We start from the raw sequence: 6,322 nt of genomic DNA on the forward strand, positions 1-6,322 counted from the left end.
TAAAAAGAATTATTTGAAGAAGATCTTGCAGCACTTCAACATGCAAGACTGTAAGCCAAATCTACCCCACTTTCTATTAATTTCAAGTTATCCTCAAGTATGTGTCCTGGCAGTAAAAAAGAGAGGATGGAGATGTCTCGATTACTATATACATCAGCAGTGGGAAGCCTAATATTCGCCATGATCTGTAAAAGACCAGACATTGCACATTTAGTGGGAGTGGTAAGTCAATACATGGCAAATCATGGACGGGAGCACTGGAATAATGTAAAGAGGATCTTCATATATGTTAAAGGAACCTCAGATGTTGCATTATGTTACGAGAATTAGATTTAATTGTCAAAGGATATATTGATGCTGATTATGCAGGATTAGCTAACTGAAGGAGCTGTGAGCTAAGTTTCAAAACTGAAGTCAATCATGGCTACATCAACGACAGAAGCAAAATATCTAACAGCTACACAAGCTAGTAAAGAAGCAGTGTGCTTGAAGATGGTGCTGGAAGAACTCGGGCACAAGCGAGAAAATATTTCTCTATATTGTGACAACCAGAGTGTTTTGCATCTTGCAAGAAATCTGACATTTCGTTCAAACACAAAACATATCAGAGTTTAGTATCACTTCGTTTGAGAGAAAGTGGAAGAACGAACAGTGGATATACAAAAAATTCACATAAAGAACAACCTAGCAGATTTTTTAACGAAAGCAGTCAGCACCGACAAATTTATATGGTGTCAATCCTCATGTGGCCTATCAAAGATGTAAGCAATATCAAATGGCAAGGTAGAAAGAATGGTGTGAAGATCTGATTAACTTTCGATCAAATCTTCAAGTGGGAGAAATGTAAAAATATTCTAGATGATGGACTGCATGCATGTGATGTTTTGTTTTGTCAAAAATGACTGCACTACTTTTGGTTGGTGGGTGAGATTAGATGAGTTACTTAACCTTTAATCACATCACACTCTTGCATATAAAAAAACAAAAGCATGAAGGCTTTCATTGCACCATTCAGTTAAAAAGTGAGTGAGGGTGAGAGAAAAATGAGGGAAAATAGTGACAAAGAAGTTAGAGAGTTTATATTGCTTTTATTACATGAGAGAAGAAGTTATTCTCTTTGTTAATAGAAAACTTGTAGTTCCAATTTTTACTACAGTAAAATTCTTCTATCTTGCTAGTGACTTTTACCCTAATTTATTTTAAGATTTTTCATGTAAAATTTGTCGCTCATTTTTATTAGCAATTCCATAATTTCATAACAACATGGTGGTGATTTAGGGATCCCTACAACATAGTTGTTATTTAGAGAGCTCGCAATGGTTTAGTGGACAGTTAAGCAAATTATGCAATGTGAAATGCATTTGTCGCCTTTTCAACAGGGTTTTGATCTCCCAGATGGCCGTTCCTAGTTTGCTTAGGACGGACTATAAAAATCCGCCACAACGTTGATTACGCATAGGCACATTACTAAGGCGAGAAGTTAGTGAATTGCTGCCATCTAGTAACTAACTCATGCTTTGAGGTTAAGCACAAAACTCGTTAGCCAGTTGAAATAGTTCAGAATTCACTTAACCTTTGAAGTTAAGCACAAAAATAAAATAACACCACAAAAACATCACAAAGTTCTTTTTGTCATACTGCAGTTGTCCTGGTTAATGTCTCAATGCTGCTGTGCAGTACCATCCCCCACCATAACAAAATAGAAAGCTTGCAGAAAATACACATTTCATGATTTGTCCTAGTGCCCAAAAAAATTTCCAAGACAACATTGTTTGTGCAGGACAATTTAACCCCCCCTGATTTTGAATCTTCAACCCAAGGTAACTTTGCAGAGCACATTCCCTTGACTATTTATATATATATATATATATATTCTTTTTTCCCCCTTCAACTGCAAGACCATTCCGAGAAATTGAACATAATCCATATTTGAGAAGGATTCAAGATTTAACAATAATCCCTTAAAAATAAAACATCTTGTATATACAAAACATTCTTTGTAAAACAACAAAATAAACAGACCTGATAGCATCAAGAGCCTCTAAGAGCCGGGTAGGCAATATGACAAGAGACTCGATTCTACAATCACCCGGTATAAATTACAAAAGACCTACTTCAGTTAAGGGGCCCTCCTCCACTGCGAAGGAATGCCTGTTGAGAAGACTCGGAAAATTCAATCTAGTAATTAGCATGGAATTAGTAGCATTTCTACTTGTCTAGAATAATTGACAATAAAATCAGATCGGAAGTGTACCAGTTTGGTGGCAACAACAGATTGACGCTGTCTTTCCTTCCTTTCACGCTGGCACAAACCACACCAGCCAGAGAAGTCCTTTTGATACTTTTTCATCTCTCGAAATACCGAACTGTAGACGAATTGCATCGAAATCAATTAAACACTTGCACCACAAGCTAGCAATCCCTTTTCCAAACAATTCAGCCATTAAAATCAAAATCAAACAATGAAATAGTATGCTCTACCTATGTTCTGAAAGGGAAGATTTCAAAATTAGAAATTCACAAAGACAAGTACCAATATGATCGCAAAAGGCAATTAAACCATTCACTGTTTAATTAAAATCACAACAAAACTTTCCTAATGTACACTGAAAGAAAAAGAAAAGGATAGGGCCATGATAACCAGTAACTATAAGAAATCTCTGTCCTAAAATAATAGGGATAGGAAAAATTCTATTGATACAATTCAAGCATGAAACTTCGCAGACCAAATAGCATCATGAGTACTACCATTCAAGAAATCTGAATCATCCAATATAATATATGTAATTGAAGCCACATATTTTGGAGTTTTTTATTCCATCTGTTTGGCTCCACAACATTAACTACTTTGTAACAATTCCAGAAAACATTAGGCGTGCTTATCTGTAACATGTAATTTCAGTAAATATGTTTCAAAATCAATGGCCGAGTAGTATACATTTTTCACTCCATGGACGTTTAAAGGAATTGTATTGTAAAAAGCTGTTCATTTTATAACTGCTTGATCAATAGATAAAAAGAAAAATATAACACACTGATTTGCCCTCCAAGGATCATGGTATAATAAATCAACTTCAATGATCTGGACTGCTAATGTGGAGGGACTTTGAAAAAAGTTGTAAAATTAAAGTCAACTATATATTTTGAGTTGAAGACTACACTTTTTAAGAAAATAACAAAGATACAAATAACCCTCAAACATAAATTACAGTATTCCTTGCTCTACACTGTCCAAAACCAATTTGGTTTTAAAATATTATATTTAAACAAAGATCCATTTAAACATAATTTTTCAACAAATGACCCACGAAAGGATCTTATTCTACCAAAGTACTAAACATTTTCTTCAGTTAAACACATAACCATGGCTCGTAAACCATAGTTGCCTCAGATATGCAATTTCGAATTGTAGTCAAGCAATTTTCCAAATAATAAGATGACTTATTTCTCTTTGGAATAATTAAATGAATACTTCTATTCAAATTCCTGCATAGTACCTGAGGTATAACTGACTAAATTGTTGAGGATGCAAGGCAGATTAGATACAAAAACTTCACTAAAAACCAGAAAGAGAGAGAGGACAAAAGTTAATAAAAGAGGACAAACAGGAAACGAAGAAAAGAATGTAAGGAAAGAGTTACAGATTTCACAAAGAACTTGTAAGTACTATCAGATGCATCTAGGGAATGTCACAAATTGGGGACAATAAATGCACAAACCCACCAAAAGAATACAAATTTACACTTTACGTTGTTTGGTGCTTATGTTGTGATTTTGTTTCTGCTAGAGTGAAATTCAATCAATTCCATAGGGAGAATAAATAAATTTACATTTCAAGTCCAAACTCTCCATTTCTAGATTCACTGTTCTCTGGCATTTGATGCTATTATTTCAGCATGCATGTATCTAAAATGAAAATCCCCGACAATTATATTCAACAAGTCACATAAGTTGCAATAATTTTAACTGATATTGATGAATACAGTCAAAAGGAACATAAGATTTCCCGTCATATGTTTCAAGCAAAGAATGTGATGATCTTTACCTTCTGCACCATAAAAGCAAATTAATCCTTTGCCCAGATGTTGTAGGACGGGCACCATGTCGATGACGCCCTCGATGAAGCAAAGCTTGACCAGGGACATGAGAATAATCAAATATTTCCTGAAAATTAAAGAACAAAAATGCCATTAAATCAAGATTCAATGATTACATCTCCAAAATGGAACAAACAGATTATAATTTTTACACAGGCAGTATAAATGATTGATATATATTTGTAAAACAATAATTCTTACATGAGAATTAAAGAGTGCATTTGCAATTGCTTCTCTAGAAACACTTCAAAAATGAAAGCTTTGAACAAACATACCTTGGTTGGCTAGTATAATAAAAGTGCTTTTTTTTTTTGTGGAAACAAAGAGCTGAAAGCTAAAGAAACAGAAAAAAAACCATGAACTCGAAGATTAAGAAGGATTAATTAAAGGAGCAGTTTAAAGGGAAAACAACATAAAGAAGTTTAAAAAATGAACACTCCAAAGATATAATATATTTGACTCATTAATTCTTGAGATTATAACAACATAGAATGTAAGTAAGCTAAGGCCAACTTCATAGATAAAAGGAAAGTTGGGTTCAGATTCTTGACAATAGCTTCTATCCAGAAGCTGGTAGCTTTCCAGTAGAAGTAGGTTTCAGCTACAAAATGCTGATGAATTCTAGAAGCTTACAACTAAACATCCCGTTTAAGTGTCGGACGAGATTTCAATAATTAGAAAGTTCTTTGGCATCTAAAACGCAATGTCACATGCACACCCTGAAAGTAAGAGATATCAAGATAAGAAAAAACTTAACTTTGTCACAGAAAGAAAGAGAAAAATAAAATAAAAAATAAAAAAAGGCTGCTTCAAAGCTAACAGCAGCTAACAATGGAGAAATCACACAATAGAATTGGCTTCATAATCAATTTTACAAAGATAAGCATATCTAGTTTTCAGTAACTGAATAACGCTCAATTTAACCTGTCCTTCTACTTACAGATATATATTGTAATACAGGACAAGCTTCAAGGGAAAGTTGCAACTACAGTATCAACTATCAAGAGAGGCAAATAATAGAAGAACAATTGAAGAACACTGATACAAGATTTAATTTAGTTCAACAAACAAATCTAAAATTATAAGACCAAATACTGAGGTGTTCTAGGTAAAGGTTTTAATATAGATAAACTTTTTTTTTTTTTTTGAAATAATACTATAGATAAACTTTAAGTGGATATGTTGTAGAACATTGGCTTGTTAGGTCAAGATTACATCGCAAAAGAAGATACAAAAGGGAACGGAATGAGCTTGATAAATCTTTGATCTCAGCCTCTTCAGAATGCTCATACTAATTTGAGCACCATTATAAGTCGATGGAACATTTCACAAATGGTGTTGTCATTCTTAATGATAAACATACAATCTTTTGTTTCACTCCTGCTTTTTTACCTTTAAAGAATAATATAACTCATTTCAGTTCTTCATTTCCTTTAATAGGTAAATCATAAAAGTGTTGTCTCAGATATACCCCTCAAAAATCTCAAATTACATGTATACCTTCATAAAGTTTCTTATTTCATATATACTTCTGAAAAATTGCGATTCTTAGATAGATAACCTTGTCCAATTAATAACAAATTATAACTTAATAATGGATGGAAAACAAGAGAAGAGCATTTTTATACCTTTGATATGTGCATCTAACACTTCACATTTTATATAGATCATATTTTTACTTTTTACATGACATGTTTTAACAATTTGAGTTATAATCATTTATAAAATAGATTTATTTTGAAAATATATCTTTCTATATGATTATTGCACGTACACATCTAAGGCAGATACGTAAATCTTGTGTATGCCTCAATACATGTACAAGAAAGGTCATTCAATAACTGGGATAATGCCCTATTTAATCAGGCTTCCCTCCACTATGGAAGCCATCTTTTAGACTATTACCATTCCGGTGTCTCATCACTATCACCCTTTTCTCTCTTGGTCACTGAGTGTATAAAAGTTCCAAAGCATTTAAGAGGGGTCAAAAGGTCCTTTTATAAAATATTATAATGATTTAGAATAACCCATGGTTACCCACAGGAGTGGTATATGTGTGGTCTATATGAAAGAAGAACCTTTATGAAGGTGTATCTGTTATTACAGGTTTCTCCAGGGTATATATGTAAAAAATCACATCATAAATTGTAGCATTGTCAGCATTCCTTTGACCAAAAAAACCACTAGCACTACTTTCAATGAAGCTATAGCCCTTCGTAAGCAAC

General features: G+C 33.3%; 1 long non-coding RNA gene across 1 annotated transcript; it reads right to left on the reverse strand.

Moving 5' to 3' along the window:
* Nucleotides 1-1,937: 1,937 nt before the first annotated feature.
* Nucleotides 1,938-5,224, reverse strand: LOC120251081. Its single transcript, XR_005533350.1, has 4 exons — nucleotides 4,731-5,224; nucleotides 4,046-4,164; nucleotides 2,255-2,366; nucleotides 1,938-2,151 (listed from the first exon to the last, which is right to left on the reverse strand). It is a non-coding gene; the product is annotated as an uncharacterized LOC120251081 (long non-coding RNA).
* Between the last annotated feature and the right edge of the window lie 1,098 nt (nucleotides 5,225-6,322).

This window comes from Dioscorea cayenensis, chromosome 20, assembly GCF_009730915.1.
Source record: "Dioscorea cayenensis subsp. rotundata cultivar TDr96_F1 chromosome 20, TDr96_F1_v2_PseudoChromosome.rev07_lg8_w22 25.fasta, whole genome shotgun sequence".
Lineage (NCBI taxonomy): Eukaryota > Viridiplantae > Streptophyta > Magnoliopsida > Dioscoreales > Dioscoreaceae > Dioscorea > Dioscorea cayenensis.